General features: G+C 37.6%; 3 long non-coding RNA genes across 3 annotated transcripts; all 3 read left to right on the forward strand.

Annotated features, from left to right (window-relative positions):
* The first annotated feature begins 2,305 nt into the window (after window positions 1-2,305).
* LOC139013284 (uncharacterized) lies at window positions 2,306-6,180 on the forward strand. Its single transcript, XR_011471962.1, has 3 exons — window positions 2,306-2,435; window positions 3,795-3,830; window positions 5,894-6,180. It is a non-coding gene; the product is annotated as an uncharacterized lncRNA (long non-coding RNA).
* A 340-nt stretch (window positions 6,181-6,520) lies between these two features.
* On the forward strand, window positions 6,521-10,394 carry LOC139013285 (uncharacterized). Its single transcript, XR_011471963.1, has 3 exons — window positions 6,521-6,650; window positions 8,010-8,045; window positions 10,108-10,394. It is a non-coding gene; the product is annotated as an uncharacterized lncRNA (long non-coding RNA).
* A 4,478-nt stretch (window positions 10,395-14,872) lies between these two features.
* Window positions 14,873-18,764, forward strand: LOC139013286 (uncharacterized). Its single transcript, XR_011471964.1, has 3 exons — window positions 14,873-15,047; window positions 16,410-16,445; window positions 18,508-18,764. It is a non-coding gene; the product is annotated as an uncharacterized lncRNA (long non-coding RNA).
* Window positions 18,765-24,425: the final 5,661 nt, after the last annotated feature.

The following is a 24,425-nucleotide window of genomic DNA, read 5'->3' on the forward strand; positions in this document are numbered from 1 at the left end:
GAGTTGCTTATGCTAAAGTGTATTCAGGCCTGAGTTAAAATCAGGCACACATACTATAAAGTTATGTATGAACCATTTGACAGAACATTGAGAATAGAGGTACCCATTAACCTATTGTGCATAACGGACAGTAGCAGTACTTTAGGATTCTATGAATCATGGGTTGTGGCAGTTTTACTAGTCAATGGCTAGCCACCACAATAAAAGAATTGGCTATTTATTTTTAGCTGCAGCCAGGGGTCTTATGCATATAAAACCTTATTCTTATGTATGAGTACTATCCCATTGTATATAGGTGACAGTTTAGCTTTATACAAGCAAAATGAAAGGGCACTTGGCTTGCTTCCATGTCTTCTCCACTGTGACTAATGCTCAGTGAACATTGGAGTGCATATACCATTGGGAAGAATTTTTTTCAGATTGTGAGGAATAGGTATCCATAGAAGGGGTTGCTGCGTCATGTGGGATCTCTATTTTTCATGTTTGAGGAACCTCCATACTGTTTCCCACAGTAGCTGAAGCAGTTCACATTCCCCACCAGCAGTAAAAGAGGCTTCCTTGTCGTCCACAACCTCTCCTACACTTGTTATTACTAATCGTGTTGATAACAGCCACCCTAACAGGCGTCAAGTGGTATCTCCTTGGAGGTTTGATTTGCATTTCCCTAGTAGCTAGTGCAGTACAGGACCTTTTCAAATACCTGTTGTCCATTTGTATGTCTTCTTGGGAGATGAAATACTGTCATTTGTGACAACAGGGATGGATCTTGACAATATCATGCTGAGCAGGCAAAGCCAAGAACCATATGATTTTCCTCACAGGTAGCATATGAAACAGAAAGCACAAAATGAGCACACAAGACAATCAAACAAAACCTCACAGAGACTGGAAAGCATGGAACAGACTGACGATTCTCAGAGGCATGGGGGTGGGTGCGGGAGGACAGGTGGGCTGGAAAGATTCACCACAGCACTTAAATGCATGTATGCATAACCCACGGACACAGACAACAGTGTCTTGAAGTCATGTGGGTGAGCCTTGGAAGAAGTGTCAAGGGGGAGCCATAGTGAAAAAACGGGACACCTGTAATGCTCTCAACAATAAAGACTAAGACACTAAAACAATGCAGAACTCATAGACACAGACAACTGTATGGTGGTTACTAGAGGGAAGGGGTGGGGAGCACAGGATAAAGGAGGTGAAATATATGGCGAAGGACCTAGATTTGACTTTGGGTGGCAAGCCCACCGTGTCATATGCAGGTGATGTGTCATAGCGCTGCACTATTAGTACCACATAATTTTATTAACCAATGTCATCCAAATAAATTTAATTTGCAAACATTTTAAAAGAACCATAGAGATACAATATTAATAATAAAACACTAAATAAAGTCAAAGGGATCACAGAAAAAATCAAAGGTAATTACCAGATCTAATGTTCACATAATTTCCTCTATACAGAGAATTCATTCATTTTTCCCTGATTAATTACCCCAAAAGAAAGCATTTGGCCCCTATTTGCATGTAGGCGTGTGTGTGTGCACTTGTGTATGTATATGTGCATATTGGTTTTGTATTTGCATCCTTAGTTTAAGTTTATGTACGTAGGTTTTCAATATTATTGAACTTTTTGTTTCTCATAAAATTTGCATTAATTTTTCCTTTTTGATTTTCAGACAAAATTCTGAAGATATTGGGTAAATTTTCTCTCATATGCCTTTACTCCCAAATACCTTAAAATGACTGCTTTTTGATGTGTCCAACATTTCCTGCCTTTTTATTGACTGACCAGTTCATTACTTTGCACTTCTCCTCGATGCGTACTAACCTAACCCAGAATTCCTCCAGAAACACTGTTACAATATTGTCCAACTCAATCTATTGTTCAAATATAATATACAACATGGTTATTGTAAATATGAGCTGTGACACAGGCAGGTTCAAAAGTAAGTGAAAGTTGACAATAATCAGAGAACATTAATATTCTCAAACTTTTTATTTAATAATTATTATATTATTTAGCAAACAATGATATATTTACTTTTGCTCCACTGTACATTATATTGAGTCCCAAAGAATTTGTAAAACCAGGGAACTCCCCTAAATTATAAAATCTTCAAATTAAACTAATGATATTTTTATAAGGTAACTAACAGAATTGTATTCCTCCTTTTTTTTTTTTTTTTTTTTTTTTTTTTTTGCTTAATTCACTATATTCAGATGTTTCCCCCCTTTCAATTTTGGAACAATGTCTCTGAGAAAATGGGAGCTTTCAGCCACTGTTCCAACATGTGTATGTTTTGTGCTCCTTGCAACATGAAAGGTTTGATGTTGCATGCATGTTGTAGAAGAAATTGAATTTTATTCATATTTGTTTCCCATGATACTTACAATTTCACTTTTATGTTTCAGAAAATCTTCAGGAAAAAATTGGTAAGTTATTTCTGACAATCCTTTATTGCGAAACGTTTAAAAACAATGTGATGTCTTTAGCATTACCTGCCTTTCCCGCTCTATGACATTCATTGGCTCACCGTTCTTTTGAAAGTCTACTCCTTAATCCTCAATTATTTTGGCCTGTATACTTCTCAAATATTAAGTTCCATCTATTTATTTTCATAACTTCCATCCTTCCAAGTTTCTTCCATTTTCATGTTATATCTGTCCTTCCGTATAATCTTTGGCATTTTCTGCTTCCCAGAAACTTGCCATATTTACTCTGAATCTTGTGAGGTGAAGAGCATTGTGCTAACAGGCACAGGATTTCCACTCTATATATTCTGGCTGTAAAATACCCATTAAAGTAGGACCTCTGCCATTTTTTACAAGTTGAGGGGCCCAGCTTAAGCAAACTGAGTGATGGTCGAAGATACCATATGAGATGAGTGCCTTTGACCCCTCCACTGTCCTGCCAAAATTTTCTAAGTTCCGATGTCATTCATTGACTGAGTGTGACCGAAAGGCACACTATTTGACCTCCCTGGTGAACATACTCCAGGTCGCACAGATAATTCATATATTTTCTGGCCTTTTTCTTTCCAACTCCATTAAATGCTCCTTATTCTTTTGCATTTTTAGTCACTCAGGTATTAATTCACAACATTGCAAAAGATTTTTCATGTGTGCAAAACGATGTTACATCTGAAGGAAAGTTTTTATGTGATGTACGTTTTCCTCAGAACTCTCTGTGTGGATGACATGAGAAGTTATGTGTCATAGCGTGATCCTCAAATGTTTTTTCATGGACCCATAATAGAATCACTAAATGCCTTATGTTCTCCTTTTCTGATGTTACATTACAATTATGTTTAGTTTAGAGATACAATGGAATTTGGGAAGGGAGCTCCTTATGTTTATAAGCAGGCTTCATATGATGACTGATACGGATACCGGTGTTGATAGCAGGGTCCCTTTACTCTATAAGGCTTCTGCATCAGACTTAAAGTACGTCCCTCAGGTATGTGCACTTTTGCCATTTAGGTCTGAAAAGGTGGGAAGTCTAAAGCAAGACCAAAAATTGATAGTTTACCCCAGAGGAAGTTCTTCTAAGGTCTCTCATACTTTCATTTCCCATCTCCTTCCTTTTGCAGGGATGGTTATGGGGATGGAGGTGACACTGGCTCTCATTGGTTGCATGGACGTAGGATCCTTAGCCTCTACTGGTTACAAATGTGGGTCAGTTTCCATTAAAAAATAAGCAACAGAAGGGTTTCAATTGAGCGTCCTCTTCTCTTCCTGACATTGAGCCTTCATTGTGTTTGAACAGTTTTTTTCTTTCTTTCACTCTTTCAGATAAGGGTGCCCCGGATAAAGACAAGTCCCATGAAGGTATTTCACTTTGCACTTACTCATTTTCATGTGTTTATTTTGCATTTGTTTTCAACACTCAAGGATCATCTTCTTTACTGCACCACACACACGTACATCGCTTTTTCATGTATTGGTAAGATTTGAACTTAAGTTTACTGTTTTCATTTGTTATTTGGTTTCCCCCATGATATTTCTCTGATGGCCCTGTCCTTGTAATTTATGCAAACATTTCCTTTCTGACAAGAAAATTTTAGTAATTACTTTCCTGAAAAATTTTGCTATTTTTAAAGTGTCTGATCTGAAAGTTTGTCCAATATAGCTCCAGGCCGTACAATATAGACCTCTCCCCTTCCCCATCCCCAGCCAGCCAATACTGCCATTAATACTTTTCCCCCGTTCCCTTGAGTTGCTTATGCTAAAGTGTATTCAGGCCTGAGTTAAAATCAGGCACACATACTATAAAGTTATGTATGAACCATTTGACAGAACATTGAGAATAGAGGTACCCATTAACCTATTGTGCATAACGGACAGTAGCAGTACTTTAGGATTCTATGAATCATGGGTTGTGGCAGTTTTACTAGTCAATGGCTAGCCACCACAATAAAAGAATTGGCTATTTATTTTTAGCTGCAGCCAGGGGTCTTATGCATATAAAACCTTATTCTTATGTATGAGTACTATCCCATTGTATATAGGTGACAGTTTAGCTTTATACAAGCAAAATGAAAGGGCACTTGGCTTGCTTCCATGTCTTCTCCACTGTGACTAATGCTCAGTGAACATTGGAGTGCATATACCATTGGGAAGAATTTTTTTCAGATTGTGAGGAATAGGTATCCATAGAAGGGGTTGCTGCGTCATGTGGGATCTCTATTTTTCATGTTTGAGGAACCTCCATACTGTTTCCCACAGTAGCTGAAGCAGTTCACATTCCCCACCAGCAGTAAAAGAGGCTTCCTTGTCGTCCACAACCTCTCCTACACTTGTTATTACTAATCGTGTTGATAACAGCCACCCTAACAGGCGTCAAGTGGTATCTCCTTGGAGGTTTGATTTGCATTTCCCTAGTAGCTAGTGCAGTACAGGACCTTTTCAAATACCTGTTGTCCATTTGTATGTCTTCTTGGGAGATGAAATACTGTCATTTGTGACAACAGGGATGGATCTTGACAATATCATGCTGAGCAGGCAAAGCCAAGAACCATATGATTTTCCTCACAGGTAGCATATGAAACAGAAAGCACAAAATGAGCACACAAGACAATCAAACAAAACCTCACAGAGACTGGAAAGCATGGAACAGACTGACGATTCTCAGAGGCATGGGGGTGGGTGCGGGAGGACAGGTGGGCTGGAAAGATTCACCACAGCACTTAAATGCATGTATGCATAACCCACGGACACAGACAACAGTGTCTTGAAGTCATGTGGGTGAGCCTTGGAAGAAGTATCAAGGGGGAGCCATAGTGAAAAAACGGGACACCTGTAATGCTCTCAACAATAAAGACTAAGACACTAAAACAATGCAGAACTCATAGACACAGACAACTGTATGGTGGTTACTAGAGGGAAGGGGTGGGGAGCACAGGATAAAGGAGGTGAAATATATGGCGAAGGACCTAGATTTGACTTTGGGTGGCAAGCCCACCGTGTCATATGCAGGTGATGTGTCATAGCGCTGCACTATTAGTACCACATAATTTTATTAACCAATGTCATCCAAATAAATTTAATTTGCAAACATTTTAAAAGAACCATAGAGATACAATATTAATAATAAAACACTAAATAAAGTCAAAGGGATCACAGAAAAAATCAAAGGTAATTACCAGATCTAATGTTCACATAATTTCCTCTATACAGAGAATTCATTCATTTTTCCCTGATTAATTACCCCAAAAGAAAGCATTTGGCCCCTATTTGCATGTAGGCGTGTGTGTGTGCACTTGTGTATGTATATGTGCATATTGGTTTTGTATTTGCATCCTTAGTTTAAGTTTATGTACGTAGGTTTTCAATATTATTGAACTTTTTGTTTCTCATAAAATTTGCATTAATTTTTCCTTTTTGATTTTCAGACAAAATTCTGAAGATATTGGGTAAATTTTCTCTCATATGCCTTTACTCCCAAATACCTTAAAATGACTGCTTTTTGATGTGTCCAACATTTCCTGCCTTTTTATTGACTGACCAGTTCATTACTTTGCACTTCTCCTCGATGCGTACTAACCTAACCCAGAATTCCTCCAGAAACACTGTTACAATATTGTCCAACTCAATCTATTGTTCAAATATAATATACAACATGGTTATTGTAAATATGAGCTGTGACACAGGCAGGTTCAAAAGTAAGTGAAAGTTGACAATAATCAGAGAACATTAATATTCTCAAACTTTTTATTTAATAATTATTATATTATTTAGCAAACAATGATATATTTACTTTTGCTCCACTGTACATTATATTGAGTCCCAAAGAATTTGTAAAACCAGGGAACTCCCCTAAATTATAAAATCTTCAAATTAAACTAATGATATTTTTATAAGGTAACTAACAGAATTGTATTCCTCCTTTTTTTTTTTTTTTTTTTTTTTTTTTTTTGCTTAATTCACTATATTCAGATGTTTCCCCCCTTTCAATTTTGGAACAATGTCTCTGAGAAAATGGGAGCTTTCAGCCACTGTTCCAACATGTGTATGTTTTGTGCTCCTTGCAACATGAAAGGTTTGATGTTGCATGCATGTTGTAGAAGAAATTGAATTTTATTCATATTTGTTTCCCATGATACTTACAATTTCACTTTTATGTTTCAGAAAATCTTCAGGAAAAAATTGGTAAGTTATTTCTGACAATCCTTTATTGCGAAACGTTTAAAAACAATGTGATGTCTTTAGCATTACCTGCCTTTCCCGCTCTATGACATTCATTGGCTCACCGTTCTTTTGAAAGTCTACTCCTTAATCCTCAATTATTTTGGCCTGTATACTTCTCAAATATTAAGTTCCATCTATTTATTTTCATAACTTCCATCCTTCCAAGTTTCTTCCATTTTCATGTTATATCTGTCCTTCCGTATAATCTTTGGCATTTTCTGCTTCCCAGAAACTTGCCATATTTACTCTGAATCTTGTGAGGTGAAGAGCATTGTGCTAACAGGCACAGGATTTCCACTCTATATATTCTGGCTGTAAAATACCCATTAAAGTAGGACCTCTGCCATTTTTTACAAGTTGAGGGGCCCAGCTTAAGCAAACTGAGTGATGGTCGAAGATACCATATGAGATGAGTGCCTTTGACCCCTCCACTGTCCTGCCAAAATTTTCTAAGTTCCGATGTCATTCATTGACTGAGTGTGACCGAAAGGCACACTATTTGACCTCCCTGGTGAACATACTCCAGGTCGCACAGATAATTCATATATTTTCTGGCCTTTTTCTTTCCAACTCCATTAAATGCTCCTTATTCTTTTGCATTTTTAGTCACTCAGGTATTAATTCACAACATTGCAAAAGATTTTTCATGTGTGCAAAACGATGTTACATCTGAAGGAAAGTTTTTATGTGATGTACGTTTTCCTCAGAACTCTCTGTGTGGATGACATGAGAAGTTATGTGTCATAGCGTGATCCTCAAATGTTTTTTCATGGACCCATAATAGAATCACTAAATGCCTTATGTTCTCCTTTTCTGATGTTACATTACAATTATGTTTAGTTTAGAGATACAATGGAATTTGGGAAGGGAGCTCCTTATGTTTATAAGCAGGCTTCATATGATGACTGATACGGATACCGGTGTTGATAGCAGGGTCCCTTTACTCTATAAGGCTTCTGCATCAGACTTAAAGTACGTCCCTCAGGTATGTGCACTTTTGCCATTTAGGTCTGAAAAGGTGGGAAGTCTAAAGCAAGACCAAAAATTGATAGTTTACCCCAGAGGAAGTTCTTCTAAGGTCTCTCATACTTTCATTTCCCATCTCCTTCCTTTTGCAGGGATGGTTATGGGGATGGAGGTGACACTGGCTCTCATTGGTTGCATGGACGTAGGATCCTTAGCCTCTACTGGTTACAAATGTGGGTCAGTTTCCATTAAAAAATAAGCAACAGAAGGGTTTCAATTGAGCGTCCTCTTCTCTTCCTGACATTGAGCCTTCATTGTGTTTGAACAGTTTTTTTCTTTCTTTCACTCTTTCAGATAAGGGTGCCCCGGATAAAGACAAGTCCCATGAAGGTATTTCACTTTGCACTTACTCATTTTCATGTGTTTATTTTGCATTTGTTTTCAACACTCAAGGATCATCTTCTTTACTGCACCACACACACGTACATCGCTTTTTCATGTATTGGTAAGATTTGAACTTAAGTTTACTGTTTTCATTTGTTATTTGGTTTCCCCCATGATATTTCTCTGATGGTCCTGTCCTTGTAATTTATGCAAACATTTCCTTTCTGACAAGAAAATTTTAGTAATTACTTTCCTGAAAAATTTTGCTATTTTTAAAGTGTCTGATCTGAAAGTTTGTCCAATATAGCTCCAGGCCGTACAATGTAGACCTCTCCCCTTCCCCATCCCCAGCCAGCCAATACTGCCATTAATACTTTACCTCCCTTCCCTTGAATTGCTTATGCTAAAGTGTATTCAGGCCTGAGTTAAAATCAGGCACACATACTATAAAGTTATGTATGAACCATTTGACAGAACATTGAGAATAGAGGTACCCATTAACCTATTGTGCATAACCGACAGTAGCAGTACTTTAGGATTCTATGAATCATGGGTTGTGGCAGTTTTACTAGTCAATGGCTAGCCACCACAATAAAAGAATTGGCTATATATTTTTAGCTGCAGCCAGGGGTCTTATGCATATAAAACCTTATTCTTATGTATGAGTACTATCCCATTGTATATAGGTGACAGTTTAGCTTTATACAAGCAAAATGAAAGGGCACTTGGCTTGCTTCCATGTCTTCTCCACTGTGACTAATGCTCAGTGAACATAGGAGTGCATATATCATTGGGAAGAATTTTTTTCAGATTGTGAGGCCTAGGTATCCATAGAAGGGGTTGCTGCGTCATGTGGGATCTCTATTTTTCATGTTTCAGGAACCTCCATACTGTTTCCCACAGTAGCTGAAGCAGTTCACATTCCCCACCAGCAGTAAAAGAGGCTTCCTTGTCCTCCACAACCTCTCCTACACTTGTTATTACTAATCGTGTTGATAACAGCCACCCTAACAGGCGTCAAGTGGTATCTCCTTGGAGGTTTGATTTGCATTTCCCTAGTAGCTAGTGCAGTACAGGACCTTTTCAAATACCTGTTGTCCATTTGTATGTCTTCTTGGGCGATGAAATACTGTCATTTGTGACAACAGGGATGGATCTTGACAATATCATGCTGAGCAGGCAAAGCCAAGAACCATATGATTTTCCTCACAGGTAGCATATGAAACAGAAAGCACAAAATGAGCACACAAGACAATCAAACAAAACCTCACAGAGACTGGAAAGCATGGACAGACAGACGATTCTCAGAGGCATGGGGGTGGGTGCGGGAGGACAGGTGGGCTGGAAAGATTCACCACAGCACTTAAATGCATGTATGCATAACCCACGGACACAGACAACAGTGTCTTGAAGTCATGTGGGTGAGCCTTGGAAGAAGTGTCAAGGGGGAGCCATAGTGAAAAAACGGGACACCTGTAATGCTCTCAACAATAAAGACTAAGACACTAAAACAATGCAGAACTCATAGACACAGACAACTGTATGGTGGTTACTAGAGGGAAGGGGTGGGGAGCACAGGATAAAGGAGGTGAAATATATGGCGAAGGACCTAGATTTGACTTTGGGTGGCAAGCCCACCGTGTCATATGCAGGTGATGTGTCATAGCGCTGCACTATTAGTACCACATAATTTTATTAACCAATGTCATCCAAATAAATTTAATTTGCAAACATTTTAAAAGAACCATAGAGATACAATATTAATAATAAAACACTAAATAAAGTCAAAGGGATCACAGAAAAAATCAAAGGTAATTACCAGATCTAATGTTCACATAATTTCCTCTATACAGAGAATTCATTCATTTTTCCCTGATTAATTACCCCAAAAGAAAGCATTTGGCCCCTATTTGCATGTAGGCGTGTGTGTGTGCACTTGTGTATGTATATGTGCATATTGGTTTTGTATTTGCATCCTTAGTTTAAGTTTATGTACGTAGGTTTTCAATATTATTGAACTTTTTGTTTCTCATAAAATTTGCATTAATTTTTCCTTTTTGATTTTCAGACAAAATTCTGAAGATATTGGGTAAATTTTCTCTCATATGCCTTTACTCCCAAATACCTTAAAATGACTGCTTTTTGATGTGTCCAACATTTCCTGCCTTTTTATTGACTGACCAGTTCATTACTTTGCACTTCTCCTCGATGCGTACTAACCTAACCCAGAATTCCTCCAGAAACACTGTTACAATATTGTCCAACTCAATCTATTGTTCAAATATAATATACAACATGGTTATTGTAAATATGAGCTGTGACACAGGCAGGTTCAAAAGTAAGTGAAAGTTGACAATAATCAGAGAACATTAATATTCTCAAACTTTTTATTTAATAATTATTATATTATTTAGCAAACAATGATATATTTACTTTTGCTCCACTGTACATTATATTGAGTCCCAAAGAATTTGTAAAACCAGGGAACTCCCCTAAATTATAAAATCTTCAAATTAAACTAATGATATTTTTATAAGGTAACTAACAGAATTGTATTCCTCCTTTTTTTTTTTTTTTTGCTTAATTCACTATATTCAGATGTTTCCCCCTTTCAATTTTGGAACAATGTCTCTGAGAAAATGGGAGCTTTCAGCCACTGTTCCAACATGTGTATGTTTTGTGCTCCTTGCAACATGAAAGGTTTGATGTTGCATGCATGTTGTAGAAGAAATTGAATTTTATTCATATTTGTTTCCCATGATACTTACAATTTCACTTTTATGTTTCAGAAAATCTTCAGGAAAAAATTGGTAAGTTATTTCTGACAATCCTTTATTGCGAAACGTTTAAAAACAATGTGATGTCTTTAGCATTACCTGCCTTTCCCGCTCTATGACATTCATTGGCTCACCGTTCTTTTGGAAGTCTACTCCTTAATCCTCAATTATTTTGGCCTGTATACTTCTCAAATATTAAGTTCCATCTATTTATTTTCATAACTTCCATCCTTCCAAGTTTCTTCCGTCTTCATGTTATATCTGTCCTTCCGTATAATCTTTGGCATTTTCTGCTTCCCAGAAACTTGCCATATTTACTCTGAATCTTGTGAGGTGAAGAGGATTGCGCTAACAGGCACAGGATTTCCACTCTATATATTCTGTCTGTAAACTACCCATTAAAGTAGGACCTCTGCCATTTTTTACAAGTTGAAGGGCCCAGCTTAAGCAAACTGAGTGATGGGCGAAGATACCATATGAGATGAGTGCCTTTGACCCCTCCACTGTCCTGCCAAAATTTTCTAAGTTCCGATGTCATTCATTGACTGAGTGTGACCGAAAGGCCCACTATTTGACCTCCCTGGTGAACATACTCCAGGTCGCACAGATAATTCATATATTTTCTGGCCTTTTTCTTTCCAACTCCATTAAATGCCCCTTATTCTTTTGCATTTTTATTCACTCAGGAATTAATTCACAACATTGCAAAAGATTTTTTATGTTTGCAAAAAGATGTTACACATGAAGGAAAGTTTATATGTGATGTATGTTTTGCTCAGAACTCTCTGTGTGGATGACATGAGAAGTTATATGTCATAGCATGATCCTCGAATGTTTTTTCATGGACCCATCATAGAATCACTAAATGCCTTATGTCCTCCTTTTCTGATGTTACATTACAATTATGTTTAGTTTAGAGGACAATGGAATTTGGGAAGAGAGCTCCTTATGTTTATAAGCAGGCTTCATATGATGACTGATACGGATACCGGTGTTGATAGCCGGGCCCTTTTACTATATAAGGCTTCTGCATCACACTTAAAGTACCTCCCTCAGGTATGTGCACTTTGGCCATTTAGGTCAGAAAGGTAGGAAATCTAAAGCAAGACCAAAAATTGATATAGTTTACCCCAGAGGAAGTTCTTCTTAAGGTCTCTCATACTTTCACTTCCCATCTCATTCCTTTTGCAGGGATGGTTATGGGGATGGAGGCTGACACTGGCTCTCATTGGTTGCATGGACGTAGGATCCTTAGCCTCTACTTGTTACAAATGTGTGTCAGTTTCCATTGAAAAATAAGCAACAGAAGGCTTTCAATTTAGCGTCCTCTTCTCTTCCTGACATTGAGCCTTCGTTATGTTTGAACAGTTTTTTTCTTTGTTTCACTCTTTCAGATAAGGGTGACCCGGATAAAGACAAGTCCCATGAAGGTATCTCACTTTGCACTTACTCATTTTCATCTGTTTATTTTGCATTTGTTTTCAACACTCAAGGATCATATTCTTTACTCCACCATACACATGCACATCACTTTTTCATGTATTGGTAAGATTTGAACATAAGTTTACTGTTTGTATTTGTTATTTGGTTTCCCCCATGATATTTCTCTGACGGTCCTGTCCTCCTAATTTATGCAAACATTTCCTTTCTGACAAGAAAATTTTAGTAATTACTTTCCTGAAAAATTTTGCTATTTTTAAAGTGTCTGATCTGAAAGTTTGTCCAATATAGCTCTGGGCCGTACAATGTAGACCTCTCCCCTTCCCCATCCCCAGCCAGCCAATACTGCCATTAATACTTTACCTCCCTTCCCTTGAATTGCTTATGCTAAAGTGTATTCAGGCCTGAGTTAAAATCAGGCACACATACTATAAAGTTATGTATGAACCATCCGACAGAACATTGAGAATAGAGGTACCCATTAACCTATTCTGCATAACCATCAGTAGCAGTACTTTAGGATTCTATGAATCATGGGTTGTGGCAGTTTTACTAGTCAACGGATAGCCACCACAATAAAAGAATTGGCTATTTATTTTTAGCTAGCAAGGGGTCTTATGCATATAAAACCTTATTCTTATGTATGAGTACTATCCCATTGTATGTAGGTGACTGTTTAGCTTTATACAAGCAAAATGAAAGAACACTTGGCTTGCTTCCATGTCTTCTCCACTGTGACTAATGCTCAGTGAACATAGGAGTGCATATAACAGTGGGAAGAATTTTTTTTTCAGATTGTGAGGCCTAGGTCTCCTTAGAAGGGTTTGCTGCATCATATGGGATCTCTATTTTTCATGTTTGAGGAACCTCCATACTGTTTTCCCACAGTAGCTGTACCAGTACACATTCCCACCAGCAGTAAAAGAGGCTTCCGTATCCTCCACAACCTCTCCTACACTTGTTATTACTAGTCTTGTTGATAACAGCCCCCCTAACAGGTGTCAAGTGGTATCTCCATGGAGGTTTGCTTTGCATTTCCCTAGTAGCTAGTGCAGTACAGGACCTTTCAAATACCTGTTGTCCATTTGTTTGTCTTCTTGGGAGATGAAATACTGACATTTGTGAGAACAGGGATGGATCTTGAGAATATCATGCTGAGCAGGCAAAGCCAAGAACCGTGAGTTTCCTCATACGTAGCATATGAAACAGAAAGCAAAAAATGAGCACACAAGACAATCAACAAAACCTCACAGAGACTGAAAGCATGGAACAGGATGACGATTCTCAGAGGCATGGGGGTGGGTGCGGGAGGACAGGTGGGCTGGAAAGATTCACCACAGCACTTAAATGCATGTATGCATAACCCACGGACACAGACAACAGTGTCTTGAAGTCATGTGGGTGAGCCTTGGAAGAAGTGTCAAGGGGGAGCCATAGTGAAAAAACGGGACACCTGTAATGCTCTCAACAATAAAGACTAAGACACTAAAACAATGCAGAACTCATAGACACAGACAACTGTATGGTGGTTACTAGAGGGAAGGGATGGGGAGCACAGGATAAAGGAGGTGAAATATATGGCGAAGGACCTAGATTTGACTTTGGGTGGCAAGCCCACCGTGTCATATGCAGGTGATGTGTCATAGCGCTGCACTATTAGTACCACATAATTTTATTAACCAATGTCATCCAAATAAATTTAATTTGCAAACATTTTAAAAGAACCATAGAGATACAATATTAATAATAAAACACTAAATAAAGTCAAAGGGATCACAGAAAAAATCAAAGGTAATTACCAGATCTAATGTTCACATAATTTCCTCTATACAGAGAATTCATTCATTTTTCCCTGATTAATTACCCCAAAAGAAAGCATTTGGCCCCTATTTGCATGTAGGCGTGTGTGTGTGCACTTGTGTATGTATATGTGCATATTGGTTTTGTATTTGCATCCTTAGTTTAAGTTTATGTACGTAGGTTTTCAATATTATTGAACTTTTTGTTTCTCATAAAATTTGCATTAATTTTTCCTTTTTGATTTTCAGACAAAATTCTGAAGATATTGGGTAAATTTTCTCTCATATGCCTTTACTCCCAAATACCTTAAAATGACTGCTTTTTGATGTGTCCAACATTTCCTGCCTTTTTATTGACAGACCAGTTCATTACTTTGCACTTCTCCTCGATGCGTACTAACCTAACCCAGAATTCCTCCAGAAACACTGTTACAATATTGTCCAACTCAATCTATTGTTCAAATATAATATACAACATGGTTATTGTAAATATGAGCTGTGACACAGGCAGGTTCAAAAGTAAGTGAAAGTTGACAATAATCAGAGAACATTAATATTCTCAAACTTTTTATTTAATAATTATTATATTATTTAGCAAACAATGATATATTTACTTTTGCTCCACAGTACATTATATTGAGTCCCAAAGAATTTGTAAAACCAGGGAACTCCCCTAAATTATAAAATCTTCAAATTAAACTAATGATATTTTTATAAGGTAACTAACAGAATTGTATTCCTCCTTTTTTTTTTTTTTTTGCTTAATTCACTATATTCAGATGTTTCCCCCCTTTCAATTTTGGAACAATGTCTCTGAGAAAATGGGAGCTTTCAGCCACTGTTCCAACGTGTGTATGTTTTGTGCTCCTTGCAACATGAAAGGTTTGATGTTGCATGCATGTTGTAGAAGAAATTGAATTTTATTCATATTTGTTTCCCATGATACTTACAATTTCACTTTTATGTTTCAGAAAATCTTCAGGAAAAAATTGGTAAGTTATTTCTGACAATCCTTTATTGCGAAACGTTTAAAAACAATGTGATGTCTTTAGCATTACCTGCCTTTCCCGCTCTATGACATTCATTGGCTCACCGTTCTTTTGGAAGTCTACTCCTTAATCCTCAATTATTTTGGCCTGTATACTTCTCAAATATTAAGTTCCATCTATTTATTTTCATAACTTCCATCCTTCCAAGTTTCTTCCGTCTTCATGTTATATCTGTCCTTCCGTATAATCTTTGGCATTTTCTGCTTCCCAGAAACTTGCCATATTTACTCTGAATCTTGTGAGGTGAAGAGCATTGTGCTAACAGGCACAGGATTTCCACTCTATATATTCTGTCTGTAAAATACCCATTAAAGTAGGACCTCTGCCATTTTTTACAAGTTGAGGGGCCCAGCTTAAGCAAACTGAGTGATGGTCGAAGATACCATATGAGATGAGTGCCTTTGACCCCTCCACTGTCCTGCCAAAATTTTCTAAGTTCCGATGTCATTCATTGACTGAGTGTGACCGAAAGGCACACTATTTGACCTCCCTGGTGAACATACTCCAGGTCGCACAGATAATTCATATATTTTCTGGCCTTTTTCTTTCCAACTCCATTAAATGCTCCTTATTCTTTTGCATTTTTAGTCACTCAGGTATTAATTCACAACATTGCAAAAGATTTTTCATGTGTGCAAAACGATGTTACATCTGAAGGAAAGTTTTTATGTGATGTACGTTTTCCTCAGAACTCTCTGTGTGGATGACATGAGAAGTTATGTGTCATAGCGTGATCCTCAAATGTTTTTTCATGGACCCATAATAGAATCACTAAATGCCTTATGTCCTCCTTTTCTGATGTTACATTACAATTATGTTTAGTTTAGAGATACAATGGAATTTGGGAAGGGAGCTCCTTATGTTTATAAGCAGGCTTCATATGATGACTGATACGGATACCGGTATTGATAGCAGGGTCCCTTTACTCTATAAGGCTTCTGCATCAGACTTAAAGTACCTCCCTCAGGTATGTGCACTTTTGCCATTTAGGTCTGAAAAGGTGGGAAGTCTAAAGCAAGACCAAAAATTGATACAGTTTACCCCAGAGGAAGTTCTTCTTAAGGTCTCTCATACTTTCATTTCCCATCTCATTCCTTTTCCAGGGATGGTTATGGGGATGGAGGTGACACTGGCTCTCATTGGTTGCATGGACGTAGGATCCTTAGCCTCTACTGGGTACAAATGTGGGTCAGTTTCCATTAAAAAATAAGCAACAGAAGGGTTTCAATTGAGCGTCCTCTTCTCTTCCTGACATTGAGCCTTCATTGTGTTTGAACAGTTTTTTTCTTTCTTTCACTCTTTCAGATAAGGGTGCCCCGGATAAAGACAAGTCCCATGAAGGTATTTCACTTTGCACTTACTCATTTTCATGTGTTTATTTTGCATTTGTTTTCAACACTCAAGGATCATCTTCTTTACTGCACCACACACACGTACATCGCTTTTTCATGTATTGGTAAGATTTGAACTTAAGTTTACTGTTTTCATTTGTTATTTGGTTTCCCCCATGATATTTCTCTGATGGCCCTGTCCTTGTAATTTATGCAAACATTTCCTTTCTGACAAGAAAATTTTAGTAATTACTTTCCTGAAAAATTTTGCTATTTTTAAAGTGTCTGATCTGAAAGTTTGTCCAATATAGCTCCAGGCCGTACAATGTAGACCTCTCCCCTTCCCCATCCCCAGCCAGCCAATACTGCCATTAATACTTTTCCCCCGTTCCCTTGAGTTGCTTATGCTAAAGTGTATTCAGGCCTGAGTTAAAATCAGGCACACATACTATAAAGTTATGTATGAACCATTTGACAGAACATTGAGAATAGAGGTACCCATTAACCTATTGTGCATAACGGACAGTAGCAGTACTTTAGGATTCTATGAATCATGGGTTGTGGCAGTTTTACTAGTCAATGGCTAGCCACCACAATAAAAGAATTGGCTATTTATTTTTAGCTGCAGCCAGGGGTCTTATGCATATAAAACCTTATTCTTATGTATGAGTACTATCCCATTGTATATAGGTGACAGTTTAGCTTTATACAAGCAAAATGAAAGGGCACTTGGCTTGCTTCCATGTCTTCTCCACTGTGACTAATGCTCAGTGAACATTGGAGTGCATATACCATTGGGAAGAATTTTTTTCAGATTGTGAGGAATAGGTATCCATAGAAGGGGTTGCTGCGTCATGTGGGATCTCTATTTTTCATGTTTGAGGAACCTCCATACTGTTTCCCACAGTAGCTGAAGCAGTTCACATTCCCCACCAGCAGTAAAAGAGGCTTCCTTGTCGTCCACAACCTCTCCTACACTTGTTATTACTAATCGTGTTGATAACAGCCACCCTAACAGGCGTCAAGTGGTATCTCCTTGGAGGTTTGATTTGCATTTCCCTAGTAGCTAGTGCAGTACAGGACCTTTTCAAATACCTGTTGTCAATTTGTATGTCTTCTTGGGAGATGAAATACTGTCATTTGTGACAACAGGGATGGATCTTGACAATATCATGCTGAGCAGGCAAAGCCAAGAACCATATGATTTTCCTCACAGGTAGCATATGAAACAGAAAGCACAAAATGAGCACACAAGACAATCAAACAAAACCTCACAGAGACTGGAAAGCATGGACAGACAGACGATTCTCAGAGGCATGGGGGTGGGTGCGGGAGGACAGGTGGGCTGGAAAGATTCACCACAGCACTTAAATGCATGTATGCATAACCCACGGACACAGACAACAGTGTCTTGAAGTCATGTGGGTGAGCCTTGGAAGAAGTGTCAAGGGGGAGCCATAGTGAAAAAACGGGACACCTGTAATGCTCTCAACAATAAAGACTAAGACACTAAAACAATGCAGAACTCATAGACACAGACAACTGTATGGTGGTTACTAGAGGGAAGGGGTGGGGAGCACAGGATAAAGGAGGTGAAATATATGGCGAAGGACCTAGATTTGACTTTGGGTGGCAAGCCCACCGTGTCATATGCAGGTGATGTGTCATAGCGCTGCACTATTAGTACCACATAATTTTATTAACCAATGTCATCCAAATAAATTTAATTTGCAAACATTTTAAAAGAACCATAGAGATACAATATTAATAATAAAACACTAAATAAAGTCAAAGGGATCACAGAAAAAATCAAAGGTAATTACCAGATCTAATGTTCACATAATTTCCTCTATACAGAGAATTCATTCATTTTTCCCTGATTAATTACCCCAAAAGAAAGCATTTGGCCCCTATTTGCATGTAGGCGTGTGTGTGTGCACTTGTGTATGTATATGTGCATATTGGTTTTGTATTTGCATCCTTAGTTTAAGTTTATGTACGTAGGTTTTCAATATTATTGAACTTTTTGTTTCTCATAAAATTTGCATTAATTTTTCCTTTTTGATTTTCAGACAAAATTCTGAAGATATTGGGTAAATTTTCTCTCATATGCCTTTACTCCCAAATACCTTAAAATGACTGCTTTTTGATGTGTCCAACATTTCCTGCCTTTTTATTGACTGACCAGTTCATTACTTTGCACTTCTCCTCGATGCGTACTAACCTAACCCAGAATTCCTCCAGAAACACTGTTACAATATTGTCCAACTCAATCTATTGTTCAAATATAATATACAACATGGTTATTGTAAATATGAGCTGTGACACAGGCAGGTTCAAAAGTAAGTTAAAGTTGACAATAATCAGAGAACATTAATATTCTCAAACTTTTTATTTAATAATTATTATATTATTTAGCAAACAATGATATATTTACTTTTGCTCCACTGTACATTATATTGAGTCCCAAAGAATTTGTAAAACCAGGGAACTCCCCTAAATTATAAAATCTTCAAATTAAACTAATGATATTTTTATAAGGTAACTAACAGAATTGTATTCCTCCTTTTTTTTTTTTTTTTGCTTAATTCACTATATTCAGATGTTTCCCCCTTTCAATTTTGGAACAATGTCTCTGAGAAAATGGGAGCTTTCAGCCACTGTTCCAACATGTGTATGTTTTGTGCTCCTTGCAACATGAAAGGTTTGATGTTGCATGCATGTTGTAGAAGAAATTGAATTTTATTCATATTTGTTTCCCATGATACTTACAATTTCACTTTTATGTTTCAGAAAATCTTCAGGAAAAAATTGGTAAGTTATTTCTGACAATCCTTTATTGCGAAACGTTTAAAAACAATGTGATGTCTTTAGCATTACCTGCCTTTCCCGCTCTATGACATTCATTGGCTCACCGTTCTTTTGGAAGTCTACTCCTTAATCCTCAATTATTTTGGCCTGTATACTTCTCAAATATTAAGTTCCATCTATTTATTTTCATAACTTCCATCCTTCCAAGTTTCTTCCGTCTTCATGTTATATCTGTCCTTCCATATAATCTTTGGCATTTTCTGCTTCCCAGAAACTTGCCATATTTACTCTGAATCTTGTGAGGTGAAGAGGATTGCGCTAACAGGCACAGGATTTCCACTCTATATATTCTGTCTGTAAACTACCCATTAAAGTAGGACCTCTGCCATTTTTTACAAGTTGAAGGGCCCAGCTTAAGCAAACTGAGTGATGGGCGAAGATACCATATGAGATGAGTGCCTTTGACCCCTCCACTGTCCTGCCAAAATTTTCTAAGTTCCGATGTCATTCATTGACTGAGTGTGACCGAAAGGCCCACTATTTGACCTCCCTGGTGAACATACTCCAGGTCGCACAGATAATTCATATATTTTCTGGCCTTTTTCTTTCCAACTCCATTAAATGCCCCTTATTCTTTTGCATTTTTATTCACTCAGGAATTAATTCACAACATTGCAAAAGATTTTTTATGTTTGCAAAAAGATGTTACACATGAAGGAAAGTTTATATGTGATGTATGTTTTGCTCAGAACTCTCTGTGTGGATGACATGAGAAGTTATATGTCATAGCATGATCCTCAAATGTTTTTTCATGGACCCATCATAGAATCACTAAATGCCTTATGTCCTCCTTTTCTGATGTTACATTACAATTATGTTTAGTTTAGAGGACAATGGAATTTGGGAAGAGAGCTCCTTATGTTTATAAGCAGGCTTCATATGATGACTGATACGGATACCGGTGTTGATAGCCGGGCCCTTTTACTATATAAGGCTTCTGCATCACACTTAAAGTACCTCCCTCAGGTATGTGCACTTTGGCCATTTAGGTCAGAAAGGTAGGAAATCTAAAGCAAGACCAAAAATTGATATAGTTTACCCCAGAGGAAGTTCTTCTTAAGGTCTCTCATACTTTCACTTCCCATCTCATTCCTTTTGCAGGGATGGTTATGGGGATGGAGGCTGACACTGGCTCTCATTGGTTGCATGGACGTAGGATCCTTAGCCTCTACTTGTTACAAATGTGTGTCAGTTTCCATTGAAAAATAAGCAACAGAAGGCTTTCAATTTAGCGTCCTCTTCTCTTCCTGACATTGAGCCTTCGTTATGTTTGAACAGTTTTTTTCTTTGTTTCACTCTTTCAGATAAGGGTGACCCGGATAAAGACAAGTCCCATGAAGGTATCTCACTTTGCACTTACTCATTTTCATCTGTTTATTTTGCATTTGTTTTCAACACTCAAGGATCATATTCTTTACTCCACCATACACATGCACATCACTTTTTCATGTATTGGTAAGATTTGAACATAAGTTTACTGTTTGTATTTGTTATTTGGTTTCCCCCATGATATTTCTCTGACGGTCCTGTCCTCCTAATTTATGCAAACATTTCCTTTCTGACAAGAAAATTTTAGTAATTACTTTCCTGAAAAATTTTGCTATTTTTAAAGTGTCTGATCTGAAAGTTTGTCCAATATAGCTCTGGGCCGTACAATGTAGACCTCTCCCCTTCCCCATCCCCAGCCAGCCAATACTGCCATTAATACTTTACCTCCCTTCCCTTGAATTGCTTATGCTAAAGTGTATTCAGGCCTGAGTTAAAATCAGGCACACATACTATAAAGTTATGTATGAACCATCCGACAGAACATTGAGAATAGAGGTACCCATTAACCTATTCTGCATAACCATCAGTAGCAGTACTTTAGGATTCTATGAATCATGGGTTGTGGCAGTTTTACTAGTCAACGGATAGCCACCACAATAAAAGAATTGGCTATTTATTTTTAGCTAGCAAGGGGTCTTATGCATATAAAACCTTATTCTTATGTATGAGTACTATCCCATTGTATGTAGGTGACTGTTTAGCTTTATACAAGCAAAATGAAAGAACACTTGGCTTGCTTCCATGTCTTCTCCACTGTGACTAATGCTCAGTGAACATAGGAGTGCATATAACAGTGGGAAGAATTTTTTTTTCAGATTGTGAGGCCTAGGTCTCCTTAGAAGGGTTTGCTGCATCATATGGGATCTCTATTTTTCATGTTTGAGGAACCTCCATACTGTTTTCCCACAGTAGCTGTACCAGTACACATTCCCACCAGCAGTAAAAGAGGCTTCCGTATCCTCCACAACCTCTCCTACACTTGTTATTACTAGTCTTGTTGATAACAGCCCCCCTAACAGGTGTCAAGTGGTATCTCCATGGAGGTTTGCTTTGCATTTCCCTAGTAGCTAGTGCAGTACAGGACCTTTCAAATACCTGTTGTCCATTTGTTTGTCTTCTTGGGAGATGAAATACTGACATTTGTGAGAACAGGGATGGATCTTGAGAATATCATGCTGAGCAGGCAAAGCCAAGAACCGTGAGTTTCCTCATACGTAGCATATGAAACAGAAAGCAAAAAATGAGCACACAAGACAATCAACAAAACCTCACAGAGACTGAAAGCATGGAACAGGATGACGATTCTCAGAGGCATGGGGGTGGGTGCGGGAGGACAGGTGGGCTGGAAAGATTCACCACAGCACTTAAATGCATGTATGCATAACCCACGGACACAGACAACAGTGTCTTGAAGTCATGTGGGTGAGCCTTGGAAGAAGTGTCAAGGGGGAGCCATAGTGAAAAAACGGGACACCTGTAATGCTCTCAACAATAAAGACTAAGACACTAAAACAATGCAGAACTCATAGACACAGACAACTGTATGGTGGTTACTAGAGGGAAGGGATGGGGAGCACAGGATAAAGGAGGTGAAATATATGGCGAAGGACCTAGATTTGACTTTGGGTGGCAAGCCCACCGTGTCATATGCAGGTGATGTGTCATAGCGCTGCACTATTAGTACCACATAATTTTATTAACCAATGTCATCCAAATAAATTTAATTTGCAAACATTTTAAAAGAACCATAGAGATACAATATTAATAATAAAACACTAAATAAAGTCAAAGGGATCACAGAAAAAATCAAAGGTAATTACCAGATCTAATGTTCACATAATTTCCTCTATACAGAGAATTCATTCATTTTTCCCTGATTAATTACCCCAAAAGAAAGCATTTGGCCCCTATTTGCATGTAGGCGTGTGTGTGTGCACTTGTGTATGTATATGTGCATATTGGTTTTGTATTTGCATCCTTAGTTTAAGTTTATGTACGTAGGTTTTCAATATTATTGAACTTTTTGTTTCTCATAAAATTTGCATTAATTTTTCCTTTTTGATTTTCAGACAAAATTCTGAAGATATTGGGTAAATTTTCTCTCATATGCCTTTACTCCCAAATACCTTAAAATGACTGCTTTTTGATGTGTCCAACATTTCCTGCCTTTTTATTGACTGACCAGTTCATTACTTTGCACTTCTCCTCGATGCGTACTAACCTAACCCAGAATTCCTCCAGAAACACTGTTACAATATTGTCCAACTCAATCTATTGTTCAAATATAATATACAACATGGTTATTGTAAATATGAGCTGTGACACAGGCAGGTTCAAAAGTAAGTGAAAGTTGACAATAATCAGAGAACATTAATATTCTCAAACTTTTTATTTAATAATTATTATATTATTTAGCAAACAATGATATATTTACTTTTGCTCCACAGTACATTATATTGAGTCCCAAAGAATTTGTAAAACCAGGGAACTCCCCTAAATTATAAAATCTTCAAATTAAACTAATGATATTTTTATAAGGTAACTAACAGAATTGTATTCCTCCTTTTTTTTTTTTTTTTGCTTAATTCACTATATTCAGATGTTTCCCCCCTTTCAATTTTGGAACAATGTCTCTGAGAAAATGGGAGCTTTCAGCCACTGTTCCAACGTGTGTATGTTTTGTGCTCCTTGCAACATGAAAGGTTTGATGTTGCATGCATGTTGTAGAAGAAATTGAATTTTATTCATATTTGTTTCCCATGATACTTACAATTTCACTTTTATGTTTCAGAAAATCTTCAGGAAAAAATTGGTAAGTTATTTCTGACAATCCTTTATTGCGAAACGTTTAAAAACAATGTGATGTCTTTAGCATTACCTGCCTTTCCCGCTCTATGACATTCATTGGCTCACCGTTCTTTTGGAAGTCTACTCCTTAATCCTCAATTATTTTGGCCTGTATACTTCTCAAATATTAAGTTCCATCTATTTATTTTCATAACTTCCATCCTTCCAAGTTTCTTCCGTCTTCATGTTATATCTGTCCTTCCGTATAATCTTTGGCATTTTCTGCTTCCCAGAAACTTGCCATATTTACTCTGAATCTTGTGAGGTGAAGAGCATTGTGCTAACAGGCACAGGATTTCCACTCTATATATTCTGTCTGTAAAATACCCATTAAAGTAGGACCTCTGCCATTTTTTACAAGTTGAGGGGCCCAGCTTAAGCAAACTGAGTGATGGTCGAAGATACCATATGAGATGAGTGCCTTTGACCCCTCCACTGTCCTGCCAAAATTTTCTAAGTTCCGATGTCATTCATTGACTGAGTGTGACCGAAAGGCACACTATTTGACCTCCCTGGTGAACATACTCCAGGTCGCACAGATAATTCATATATTTTCTGGCCTTTTTCTTTCCAACTCCATTAAATGCTCCTTATTCTTTTGCATTTTTAGTCACTCAGGTATTAATTCACAACATTGCAAAAGATTTTTCATGTGTGCAAAACGATGTTACATCTGAAGGAAAGTTTTTATGTGATGTACGTTTTCCTCAGAACTCTCTGTGTGGATGACATGAGAAGTTATGTGTCATAGCGTGATCCTCAAATGTTTTTTCATGGACCCCATAATAGAATCACTAAATGCCTTATGTCCTCCTTTTCTGATGTTACATTACAATTATGTTTAGTTTAGAGATACAATGGAATTTGGGAAGGGAGCTCCTTATGTTTATAAGCAGGCTTCATATGATGACTGATACGGATACCGGTATTGATAGCAGGGTCC

The sequence above is a fragment of the Myotis yumanensis genome, unplaced genomic scaffold (assembly GCF_028538775.1).
Source record: "Myotis yumanensis isolate MYYU_CA2020_CCGP unplaced genomic scaffold, mMyoYum1.0.hap1 SCAF_6, whole genome shotgun sequence".
Lineage (NCBI taxonomy): Eukaryota > Metazoa > Chordata > Mammalia > Chiroptera > Vespertilionidae > Myotis > Myotis yumanensis.